Below are 13,592 nucleotides of genomic sequence, written 5' to 3'. Positions count from 1 at the left end.
GCGACTCCGCCAAGCGACTGCGTCGGCCAGGCCGGAAGGGGCGGGTAGCTCGAGAGGTCACGCCGGCTGTCAAACCAATCAGGGAGAGAGTGATTGGTGGGCGTCGAAAGACCGCAGGCGGGCGGCCAATGGGAAACGCTTTAAGAAAGGAAGAGCAAGGGAGGTGGGGCGCCTGCGCAGTGCGAGTCAGCGCCGCTGGGGGTGCTTTGTGTTTCAGCTTGGTTTCCGACTGGGTCTCACGAGCGCTTGAAAGGTGCTGTCGGGCCCCCGCCCCCACGTGCTCGGGGGCCTTGGCTGTGTGATCGCTGCGCTCCCGTCTGTGCTGCCCGGCTTCTCCCTTCCAGTGTCCATTCTCCTTGAAAACACTATTTCCGAGTATTTAGCTCTGGGGATTATGGTTCTTTGGGGGCCCAAAAAGTAACTGGCTACTGTCACAAAAGCCGCTGGTTTCCTTTTTGGAGCAGTTGTGCCTTAAGCACCATCTCACTGACACGGTGTTAGCCCAGGGGACTGGGCACCTGGTCGTGTGCTGCGTGTTGTGGGGCCCATCTGTCCAACAGTTGCCTCATTCCTACCTGTGAGAGGTGAGGCAGAAGTGCTGAATCATTTACAAACCCTGATGGTCTCTGAATCCTTCCATACCATTACCATTAAGTCAGGCCCAGGGCCAAGACACAGGAATAGGCAAACAGAAGCGGGGTCCAAAAATGGTTATTTTTATTCCATTATCTGATTATTATTATCATTATCTCTGGTAAAAGGGGGCCCAATACTAAAAGTTAGCCCAAAGTCTAAGTACAGTGCTGGTTGGGGCAGCTTGCTACACTGCCTTTTGAGGCATCAAGTCAATGAGTGATTATTCCCTTTGGGACACTGCTGCAATCACAATTTCATCTTGCATCATAAGAAGCAGATGTGTTTTTTTCCCAGACTGTGGCACACGAATGAGGTCATGGTGGTGTCCCACCGCAGCTTCTCCCAGACACTTGCATATGTCATGGGCCCTGATGTGGTTCTCCCCGAGCCCTGTGAACACACCTTGCTACTCGTCTTGATATTGTTCTGCAGGTGTGATTTTAAACAGCTCTCCTAATCAACTCTATCTGCTCAACTCTATCTGCTTTCCTTACCTAGGAGCAACCGTCAATATCTGCCTTGGGCACCAGCACTGAGACTATATTTGCTTTTGCCAAGTCAGCTAATAGTTCTTCAATTACAGGAATGAGGTAGTGAGCTCTTTTTAGTGCTTTGCTAAGTTGCTTCCACCAAATGTGAAGCTTTGTCCAACTTTCCAGCCTTTATTATGGAATTAGTAATGATGCTTCTTTCTTGTTTGCTTTATTGATCCTTTACTTTTCGTTTAAAAGAAGACAGGTACAGAAATGGCTCATTAGTTTTAGCTGTGTCCAAGTATCACATGCCTGAAAGACCTTAGTCCTTCCAGAACATCATGGTGATGATATTTTAGCAGCCTTAGGATATCCCAACCTATTTTCTGCTTCATATATACCTTTTGTTACTCTGTGGAACTATTGTATGACTGAATTCCCCCAGGTTTATGTTACAAGGTTAATTAACAAAAATGCTTTCTCGCATAATTTTTAGTCTTTTAAGGACCAAGTAAAAAGTCTTAATTAATGTGCATTAGTTCATTTTCCAGGTTGTACCCATATTGGTCTAGAGGAAAAAACAATCGGGGCTTGTGGACAGAGGTGATATCTTTTATTAGACCAACAAGATTTTTGCCAAAAAAATTTTTTAATTGCGAGCTCTCAGGAGCAAACACCCATCATCAGGCATCAGAGAAAATATTGTAAAAGTTCTTCTGGGTAGAAATGAAAGTTCATATTTCATAAGATTTCACAGAGGGGTCAATAGATGGAAAGACCCTCTGGACAACAGTACTTAGCTGGTAAGGAGTCTCAGCTCTCCTGTGAGGCTGTGATGATGCAAATTACCTTAGACAAAGGCAGGTGCAGGATCTTAGGTTTCAGGTGGTCAAAGTAAACAAGTGATGCTTGTGTGCCTGATGCTGTAGATTAAATAAAGTGTTTAAGCTTTACATTTAAATGGGAATGGAAGTTACATGCTTTTAAGTGTAATGAAAAGGCATGTCAAAGCCAAGTTTCAAGTACACATTCACACAAGCTATAGCCACCAGAGGGTGTCTACTCCCCTTTTTATCATTTATATTAAACTCTAATGTAGGTCACAATCCTCCTGCAGCTGAAGGAACATAACTGGTTCCATTTGGTGTGCAAAAAAAGCCTGCATCTCCAAGCCTGCTTTTCAGAATTCCTTCTCTTGATGTTCCCTTGAGTCATGGCTCTCCTGCCCCTCTTTCAGCTCCACTCAGATGATGCTTCTGCATATTCCTAACTAGCACATCCCTAACTTTGATCTCCCTCCAAGTCCTTTAATTTCTAAATATCATCTGAAGATCTTTGAAAAATTCTATAATTTTTGGCTCTGGACTTTGATCCCTAAAAAGATCCTTTATAGATTAAATCAGAGGGTATTTACAAAGATACCATACAGATGTGCTTGGAAATATATAAGCTGTACATTTTATGGCAGCTGTGAGGGAAGGAAGTGAAAGTGGATCTCTCCATTTCTCTCCAACATTAGGAGAGTGCATGTTACTGGCCCCCATAATATGAAGAGGGAGGGAGGAGGATACAGTCTAGGAATGGGAAGAAACAAAAGGGCAGTGAGATATGTCAGAGAAGAAACAGAGTTGCTGCACTGGTGCCTTTTCCCCACAGATACCATTAAATGCTTTGTGACAATGATGAGCATCCTCATTAAATTTTTGGCAGGACTTGTGCTTATAGTTCCTCAACAGAAAATAGTTTTGCTTCACAAAAAGCATATTTGTCTTGAGAAGGAATCTTTTGCTCAATTCCCTGAACAGTGACCCCTATATTTAATTCCTTGGCCTCATTGCTAAAACTAGCTTAATGCCAGTAATGGAAGTCCAGAGGAAAGATTTAGGATGGGAGCAATTAAGCTGGGTCAGCACCTCCAAATGATTCATCTACCTCTCCCCACTCAGTCAGGTGGTAATGATTTTCATTCACCACTAAATTGAACAGAATTCAAAGCTGTGACTTAGAAGTGAAAAATTCTATAGTCCAGCCTTAATTAGCCACTGCCACGTATTTTAATGTTATTTTTTTCTAGAAATGCTTGAGAATTTTTCTTCATGTTTGAGAAGATCAAACTGAATAGCTGATTATCTGGCATTTCACTCCTTCTCAGTTGGGGTTTTTTTTTGCTTTACTATCAGTTTGGATTTGATCTTGGAAAGTACTAAGCTCATAAGAAGCCTAATTTCCATGGACTTGAGATACTTAATGTCCCAGGGGCCGCAGTAATGCGGAACACTTACCCGCAGCCTGGGACAGAAGAGACGTGGAACAAGAGGGAAAACCTGCACAGCTCGTTAGCCACCTCTTTTTACAGCTGCGGCCGGCCGGTGACGTCGGCATCAGGTGCCGGCTGGCAGATTTAAAAATGGCGGCCGCTGCTCCAGAGGGGGCAGATAGCCTGGAGAGTAGCCTGCAGCCAGCACCAGCAATGGAGCGGGCTCTGCAGGCAAGTCTCCAGAGATCCAGCGTGCCGGAGGGGCTGGTGGCCAAAGAGAAAGGCACGGCAACCGGCACGCCGGCAGATCTCCAGAGGAGCGATGGGCCGGGTGAGCAAAGGAAGGCCGGGGCAACCCAGGGAGCATCGGAGGTCCCTGAAGTGAGTATTGAGATGGTGGGTGTGGACGGAGTATTGAGAAGAGGGGGCGAAGAGCCACGGACAACCCGGCTGGAGGGTGATTGGGGTGGGATTCCCATTGGGGTCTTTGGACTCCGACAGAGGGGCCCGAACTGGGCAACTAGTGGTTGACAGAGGGGAGTGCCCTCCCTACTTGTAAGGTTCCCCCGACAGGAATCTGGTGGAGGGTCAGTTAGGGGTAGCAAGGACACTAGCGTCTCTGAGCCGGGGGGACACAAAGTACAGAGGTGCTCATGGTGGAGGGGCTTGTGATGAGGTTCCTAGAGAGGTGATGGCACAGGCTCTCTTATAGGATAGGGTGAAGGCACATGACTGCGGGGTAGTCGTGCCCTACCAGCATTTGGGTCCAAGGACTGGAACAACATCAGAGGCCTGCAGGGACACCCCTGGGAACGAGAAGGTGATGCATCACAGAAGGCTTGAAGCCGGGGTGTAGGAGTGGTGGAGCCCCATGAGCAACCATTGGGCCAGGCCCAGGCTACTGAGGGACCCGTGAACTAGCCTTACCTACTAGGGAACATCAAGTCGTGGTAGGCGAGAATGGGGTGGCAACATGGGAAAAAGAACTACCCCGGCGACGAACAGGCCCAGAAGGGGCGGAGCCAACCGCAAGGAGAACAGAGATGCCCTGGAGTGGCTGGAGAAGGCCCACTAGTTGCACTTAACATCTTGCAAAATCAGGACTATCCTGAATATGCTTTTTCTTAAACTGGTCCTGCTTGTGGTTCCATAGTACCAGTGATATGTTGAACTGTACAGTTAAAAGCTTGATGTGATCTATACACTGCTCTTCCAGAAGTATCAACTGACTCACTATGACAGTCATTTATTATAATAATAGGTGCAGTAATCATTACATCTTTTTTTATAAGGACAGTCAGCAAGTCAGGCTGTAAGTAACTAGAAAAACACACAATATATTTTATGGTGTTACACAGTGTAACCCTGGGTGCAATGCTACCCACACCCTCACTTGAATAGTGGGATCCTGGGGTACCCGATAGCCCTTCTCAGCTCCCTGGGTAGCTGCTACAGGATCCCCGAGCAGAGAGCCTCCCTTAGCAATCAAAACAATCTTGCAGACTGTTATAAAACTATTTACAGAATTTAATTATTTATAAGATAATATATAACTAATAAAATAAAACCTATAATGTTACACAAACATAACCCAGCGATTGTGGCTTAAGGGTTAATACACCTCAGACCAGGCGAAGGTATACAAATTACCCAGGATAAATAAGGAACCAAAAAATAAATTGATTCACCAGCTAATAAACTATCTAGAACTTACACATTCAGTCTATAACTTGTATGCTCCAGGGTAACTATGAGGACCCTGTGTACACTGCCCCTGGCTTGGTTTCTCAGGGAGCAGGGCTGCCTCTGGGTCCCTGGCACAGAAGCCGTGGGTGTTCCCTGCGGCTGACATCCCTCTCAGGAGCTCCAGGGGTCTCAGTGCAGCAGGTGGTGGCTCCTCCCCTGCGATCCCTGCAAGAGAACTTATTTCTGCCCAGACCCTTGCCCCTGGCACAGCAGGGAGCCGTGTCTGGGCTGCATGACCCGGCACATACAGTCCCTCCCTGGGTCCTGCCTGCACTGGGGTGTCTGGTGGGCTGGAGCAGCCCCCTGCCCCTCTAGCCCAGTGCTCCCCTGGCACACTCAAGCTGTTCCTCTCCAGATGCCTTCTCACTCATGGAGCAAACCAGGGCAGTTTCCTCCAGGTCTTGTGTCCCCCCTCGCTGTGGTCACCCAGCCACACAGGAGCTTGCAGGAGGGTCTTCCCAGGCTTAGAGTCTCCTGACAGGCAGGTTCTCTCTTGTGCCTGCCCTGCAGGGCTCTAAGGGGGAAGGGAGGAAGAACAGATACAGTGCAGCACTCTCAGTGCGGCCTCTAGCTGCCACCTCTGCAGGGCTCTGGCAGGAGTTCTCCAAGGGAGAGCCATGGCAAGATCCTTTTCCTGGCCTCCAGCCTGTCTCTCAACTCCTCTCTCTCCCCTTTGTTGTCCTCCTTGGGAAAAACTGCTTCCCTTTATACAAGCCCTCTCAGCCAGTCTCAGGCAAGGACTCTTCCCTGGCTCTTGCTAATGTCCCTCTCATTCAAACCTCTCTGGGTCCCTCTCATCCAAATCACTCCTCCCACTTCAAAGAGGGCTGCCTTCAGAGCAGCTTCACTCGCCCTCAGGGCAAACAGTGTCTTAACTGGAACAAACTCTCTCTCTCTCCACACTTTGTCCCTCTGCAGAGCAGCCCTTCCTGTCCCTTCAGGTGGGTCCATTTTTGATGCTGCTACAACAGTAAGGTTAAAGATAAGAAAAACAAAATAAAAACAAGCAGGTCAATATCCCAACTGGAAAGACTGCTACTCTGACCCAGTAAACAAGAAGATGCTCCAGTCATCTCCAGAAGTATGAGAATGCATAATAACATTACATTAAAATTGCAGAAGGGTGCTTGTTCTCGAAAGCTTGCAAAGAACAATGTTTCCAACTATTTTGTTGGTCTGATAAAAGATATCACATTTACCCAAAGAACCTTTTCTTCTTATGTCCTTAGATAACACTGCTACAACCAACAACCCTAAAAAAAATAGCAGCACTTAATAAGTCCTTTGTATCTTAGAAATACTTTGTATATTTGAAAGCAAATTGTCTTTGGAATGCAAATATTATGTAAAAGACTCTTGCATCAGATACTTACCTTAAGCTCCAGGAAATCAGAGGTGACTTCATTGGCTAGGACAGCTGCAGGTTCATCATCATTGGCAATCCCTCATGGTCAAGGATGACCACTCCTACAGGTCAAGTAAAGGGTTATAGATGAGTCTGTTGATGGCAAAGGCAGATGATCCTAGAGCCACAGGCTCTCTGGCAGACACCACGGGGGGGGGGGGTAAAGGGAGGGTTGGACCACAGATTTCTTGATTTTGTTTCCATTCTTTCGGTTTCTGTCATTTTTCTGCCTCTAGGGAGAGACTGTTTTCCTTAAAGTAAAATTTACCTTCTCACAAGGCATTGCCATGTAGCCCTTTCCTGGGCTAGTTTTTCCCAATTTGTGATGTCAGTGCCGCACTTAATGTTGCCTTGAGGGTGTCCTTGAAGCATTTGAGGGTGTGCTTGACGTGCTTCCTCTGGCCCCCCATGTGTTCTTTGTCCTTGGCTGAATTGGGTGTACAAGCCGTCCTTGGACTTAGAGCACAATTGGTTCCTGAATACTTCATCTTAAGTCAAAACATTGTAACTCGGAACCAATTTTCTTATAAGAAACAATGTTATAAATGGGGAATTGGTTCCTGAACCAAGGGCCAATACCCTATTTTCACAAAAATACCCTAGAATTTTGTACTCGATCAATTATAGATGAGTAATATAGCTACATTAATGTATTTATATTGTAAATAGCAAAAAGCTGGACTTTTTGAAAGGCTCTTGGTTGGACTTTTTCAAGGGTTCTTGGATGGAGTCTTCTCAGGAGTCTTGGCTGCAGGTTTTTCTGGAGTCTTGTCTGCTTTCTTAAAGAAAGTGTCCAAGGCAGTTTGGACAGATGTTCTCCAGGGAGCTAAGCAACACAGGAAACTTGTTCACTGGCATGGCGTCGCATTGTATAGCATCGCATCAAGCATTGTAAAGTCGAAACTGACGTCATAATGTTGAAACGGTGTCAATTTATAAACATTGTAAGTGCAAACGTTGTAACTTGAAACGTAAGTCGAAGACTGCCTATAAAGCAGTTGTCCTGGTAAATGTACATCAGGCACATGCACACAATGCCCTGTCCACCACAGCTACTGTTGAATAATCAATGCTTCCATATTGGTGGTGTTAGCATTGATAAGGATACTGGCATTTGTGCAATGATCTCCCAACTTTATGCCAAGGATCTTTCAGAAGTAGTGCTGGTGAAGGTGGTCCCTGTAGGCCACCCAAGCTTCACTGCCATAGAGAAGAGTTGGGGTTACCACAGCCTTCCCCTATGGCTGTGAATGATTAATAAAAACAATAATAAGAGCAATTCTATTATATAGGAATTACATTCTTATAGTATTCTATAATAGAATATTCTAATAATTCTTATTATGGTCTTATCTTTATTCTTATAATATTATTTAATATAATCTTTATTATATAAAAATTATATAAATTCTATTATATAAAAACAGCTACAGATTATGTGTGTTGAGGGTTAAGCGATTAATTGACTTTGGCAACAGTTTCTCATTTGAATTATAATTAAACCAAAAGTCTCCATATCTGATAGTATCTGAGCTTGATGACCTATTTTACCAGTGTTTCCAAGGAAACTGCCTCCTGCTCTCACTGCACCTCTTAGCACCTAGGCAGAGTGAAGTGACAGCAGAGAACAGATTGACTTTGAGCAGTGGGGAGACAGTGGATAACAGCTAGAAACAGAGGGAGAAAGAGACCAGCTAAGATGGACAAGGGCAGAAAAGTGTCTGTTACACACCCTTCTCTCCAGAACTGAAAAATGAGCCCAGGAGTCCTAAGTCTCAATATTCCTTTGATGCTGTAAAGAAAATCTGTGAATTCCACTGACTAAGCAAGTCTCATCATTCTCTAGTGCCTAATCCTCTTCGAAGACTGTAGTTTACAAATATTACCAGTTACCTCTCTAGCCTAAGTGGCGTAAGTCATTGTTGTCATCCAATGGCTCTAGCCTTGCTAATGAACGCTGGGGGTCATAATGGTTCTACACAATAGAATGTCTGTGTTTTTTCTTTTTCCTTTTTTTACAGTTTCCTTTTTTAAACACTTCAGAAATTACACAGAAATCCTAAAAGACTATTAGAGTTACAAAGCTAAGGGCTTAGGCATTAGGAAGCTGTTAAGACAGAACTGAAGTTGCTATTGCACACTCATTTGGGCCCCTTGTGTGTATAACAAGTCTTTACTAACTAAATCATGTCCATTTTTTCTATAGGACCTCTGTTTTCTGCCCATACTCAATGTGCCAGATAGATGGTGCTCAGAAAACAAATCAGGGTTGTGCAGTGTTGTTTGTAGGAAGTTGGAAGGTGTCCAGTTACTGAGGCAGAGGATGGCAGGGAGAAAAAGGAAGGTCTCAAGATTAAAGCAATCAAGTGCTGCCCTGCAGAATGGAATTCTACACTTGTATGTCCCATACAGAGCTGTTACATAATAGTCAGGAAGTCACTTAAAAATATGCCTTCCTAGCTAGTCATTTAACTATGGATTCCTCAATTTCTTATCCTTGTTGCCCAACTAGAGGCTCTAAGAACAGATTTTCATAAACGCTGAATACTTACAACAGTAAGAGAAATCAGTTACACCTGTGGTTTGAACACTGGAAGTGCTATGAAAATGCAAGCTGCCTCAGGTCAGGCACCCCAAATTGCCAATTTGGACAGTTTGAGCCCTTTTCTCTTCGTACTTGTATTCCCACCTCTAAAAACAAGGATAACAACAGCATAGTGTCTCAGAGAGTATTTTGAAGAAAAAAAACATTAAGGTTTGTGAAGCACTTAAATATTTTAGGGAGAAACTCCAGAGAAAAGTCCATAAGAAAATTAATAGTTATATAATACATGAAAGCTCTGATATATGGTAAGACAGACCTGCAGTCCCATATAGAACAAGGAGAATAAAAAAGTAATATTAATTCCACAAGTCCCATCTATCCTGTGCACTGAATGAGGTAGGATTTTTACAGAAAAAACCCAGCATGCAATTAAAGACTATTTCATAATGCATACACACAAAGATTGGAGAAAAAAATTTAATTCTGGCTTTCTCTAACTTTCTCATACTTATCACTGCAGGTTTTACAATGTCATTTACATTATATTTACTTTGAAGTGGAATGTACAATGTTACAAGTACTGAGCAAATGTGCAGGAAAGCAGGGTGCCTGTTTTAGCAAACTTCCCATCCAAAGTAATAATCTTAGAACCATAACATCCATTGCTATATAGACTAGAGTGACAATGTTATTTCCCCCCCTCCCTTTTTTGCTAACACATTAAAACTACAACTGTTTTATCTGTACTAGGATTTAAACATGTATTAATAAACCTGAGGCTGTTAACACATCATGACAATAATTTATTTCCTAATACAAACATGGTCTGCATGTCCTCATCTCTGCCCCATATCTTTGCCCTAAGCTTATTTTAATTGTTTTCTCTGTCTTCATCCCTCTCAGACAGATGAATGGAAGCTACAAAAGGCTAGTTATTCTACCTTTCAAGCCATAGAAACATGCAGACTGCTGCTACCTAGCTCATCGCAGTTATAAACTGTTTTAAAGAGACACATACCTCTTTCTCAGGCTGTATCTACACCAGGTAGTTGTATCAATGTAACTATATCAATCGTATCAACCATATCATTTTAGGGATTGTTTGTGCACATCAATCTACCAGTTTAACTTCACTTTTGATTATGATTTGCACTGTTGAATTAAAGCAGTGTAAAATGTGTGGATATTCTTTTAAGTCCGTTATGAACAGACTGAAGCTAGACAATGATAATCCATTCTTACACCAAAATAAAAGTGTCTACAAAATGGTTTGCATCAGTTTAATAAACAAAGTAAATTACACTGGTCAAGTTTCAGTATAGACAAGACCTGATTTTGTAAATTTGGTGCAACCTCTTAAACACATTTTTGGTTGAAGAGCACCTGTTGGTGATTTGTTTTAGATTGACTTTACCAGCTACAATTAAAATAATGATTTGCCTATCCTGTATGCATTTCTCATGCAGATAAGAATCTAACTAGAGTTGCATTAAATAGCTCATTCCATTCTGCTGTCCATTTAGTCACTAAAGAGAGAAAATAAAAAACATTGCAAGAAAAAAATCAGAAAAGGAAAGCAAGAAAAGAGATGGAAAACTTTAGGATGTGACCAGTGGAACAGGAAAAGTGGATAGAAACAGCTGAAAGTATACAATGCCCAAACCTGACATGTCACAATTACTAGTCAGATGTGCTTGAGAGCCCTTCATTTGCTCTTGATGCACCCAGAAGACAGCAAACCTGACTTTCTTGCTCAAAGGATTGAGCTCTATTCTGCATCCACTCTTACACTGCATCTGTGAGGCTGCAGGCTTCCTATTAAATGCCCAAGCAGGCTTGGCACCCATAAAATCTTTCCCTCCAGGGACCTGCAACAAGATTACAGTGACTTAAAACATTTCTATAAGACAAAACATTTAGAAGTGGACTGGCTAAGTTCACAGAGGACACCAAATTATGGGGAAATGTGGTCACTTTAGAGGATAGCCTGGCAATTCAGACTGACCCGGACAGGCTTGCAAGGTGGGCAGATAAAAACCTGATGACATTCAGCATGGAGAAATGCAAGGTGCTTCACCTAGGGAGAAAAAACTCACATCATACTTATAGGCTCGGCAGTGCTACACTCACTAGCACCACCACTGAAAGAGACTTGGGGGTCACGATTGACCACAAGATGAAAATGAGCTACCAACATGATGCTGCAGCCAGCAAAGCAAATAAAACTCTGGCTTGCATCTACCAATGCATTTCAACCAAGATCCAAGAAGTCATCCTCCCACTTTACTCAGCCTTGGTGAGGCCTCAGCTGGAGTACTGCATCCAATTCTGAGTTCCACACTTCAGAAAGGATGTGAAGCTTGAGAGAGTCCAGAGGATAGCCATGCACATGATTAGAAGTCAAGAGAACAGGCCTTATGAGGAGAAGCTGAGGGGCATGGGACTCTTCAGCTTGGAGAAGCAAAGGCTCAGCTTATAAGTATACAAGGGATGTGCATCAGGAACTGGGGGAATGTCTGTTCACCAGGGCACCCCAAGGGAAGATAAGGTCTAATGGTCACAAACTCCTGGAAGACCATTTAGACTGGACATAAGGAAAAACTTCTTTACTGTCCAAATCTCCAGTGTCTGGAACAGATTCCCCCAAGAAGTGGTGCAAGCACCTACTCTAGATACCTTTAAGAAACACCTGGATGCTTATTTTGCTGGGGTGATCTGACCCTAGCTGACTTCCTGCCCTTGGGCAGGAGACTGGACCCGATGATCTTGCGAGGTCCCTTCTAGCCATAATGCCTATGAAATCTATGAATGAAAATTTAGAAGGGAGCAAGTAGATTATGATGAGACATGAAGTCAAGTGACTCCCTCAGTGCTGCCTGACTAGAAGTGCCACTGCCAGGCAGGTGGTGTTAAACTTTGGGTGGAGCAGGAATCAAAGCAGGGTGTAAGTGTGCCAGTGCACCCCCACCATGCACCCCTCCAGAATGTGCTTCTCCATAGACTATACAAGGCAGCACACATTAACCATTATACCTTCTTGCTCTTTACAGTCAGCGTAAGAGTGATGCTGACACTGTAGCTGTGATGACCCAGAAACGTTGTGAAAGGCAAGGAATGTATATTGTCAGGATTTCATAGAAGCAGGATGTTGACCCGGGGGCTCCCCTGCTTTACCTGTGTCAGGTCTTAGGTCTGTGTGGTGTCAGGGTTGAGGGGAGTCTCGTGTAGCATTCAGATGACAGTTGCATGGGATGGTTTGGATAGGGCTAGTCCTGCCTCAGGCAGGGGGTTGAACTAGACCTGCATTTCTCAACCCATGGGTTGTGACCCAATAATGGGTTGTAAGAATATAGGAAAGGGTTGCAAACAAACTTTAAAAAATGGATCAACAAACTTTGAAATGGGATTCTCCTTTAAAGGAGAAAAACATGGGAAACTGGCTTTTCCCTTGAAGGTTGGCAGAGTTCCAGCCTACATGGGGTTGCTTGGGGCCCCCCCCCATATTCCACACATACACCCCTACCCTACACAGCCAACCCTTGCCCCACAAACTGGGGGACTGTGGCTTGGGGGCAGGGGGTGCAGTAGGTTAGGAGTGAGGGGCACTGGGTCAGGACTGGACAGACCCATCAATGTTTACAAATATATCCTGGTACTAACAAGGCTGAGAACCACTGCGCTAAATGACCTCTAGAGGCAGGGGCAGATTAACACATGGGTCTGTGGGCCCCGGACCCAGGGGCCCCTACCACTTAGGGTGCTCTGGGAAAAATCTCTGCTGGATGGTCCAGCACGGTGCCATGCGGGGAGCTGCATATTGCCCAGCACAGCACATGGCAGCAGCCAGGCTGCTGAGGGTCCGGAGGGGATGCCCTACTCACGCTGCTCCCAGGCGCAGAGCTGGTCCTGGGGGTAAGGGGTGATGTAGGAATGGCAGTGGGCAGCAGGGAAGCCTCCAGCACCTGCCTTCCTGCCTCTAAGTGCATGGCTGCCCCTCTTTCCTCAGGGAAGAGGGAAAGAAAGAGCAATTTTCTTCCCCCTGAAGGGTGCTGATTTTGATCTTGAGGAGAGACAGAACAGCGGATGTAGCGGGTCTAGTTACCAATGCTTTCTGATACAGTCGTGTTTAAAACGAGGTGCAGACGCCTCCAATGTTTGCTTGCCCTAGGCCCCAATAAATCTTAATCCGCCTCGGGGAGGTGCCTCCCAGCCCGGCTGCTCCGTGCGGCTCAGGGCCAAGAGAGCAGCTGAGTCAGGCCGGCTTTGGCTGGGTTGGGAAACCCGCCCCCAGGCCCGGGGATGCTGCTCTGACTCCACCCCGGCGCTGCAGCTGCTCCAAGAGAAAACACCGCTGTCCGCCCCCCCCGCGGGGTCCTGGTCTCTCCGCATTTCCTGCGGGCAGGCGGGGCCGCCCGGCGCGCCGACCTAAGAGGCGTAGGGAAGCAGCGGCACCGCCCAGCCCGAGGCTGAGCTCAAGTCATAGGCCGGCAGACCCCCGCGCTGATTGGCGCGCCGGGCGGGGGCGGAGCC

This window comes from Crocodylus siamensis, chromosome 3 (assembly GCF_052110815.1).
Source record: "Crocodylus siamensis isolate JL-2025a chromosome 3, ASM5211081v1, whole genome shotgun sequence".
Classification (NCBI taxonomy): Eukaryota; Metazoa; Chordata; order Crocodylia; family Crocodylidae; genus Crocodylus; species Crocodylus siamensis.
The sequence above is the reverse complement of the archived record's forward strand: the minus strand, read 5'-3'. Positions refer to the sequence as shown.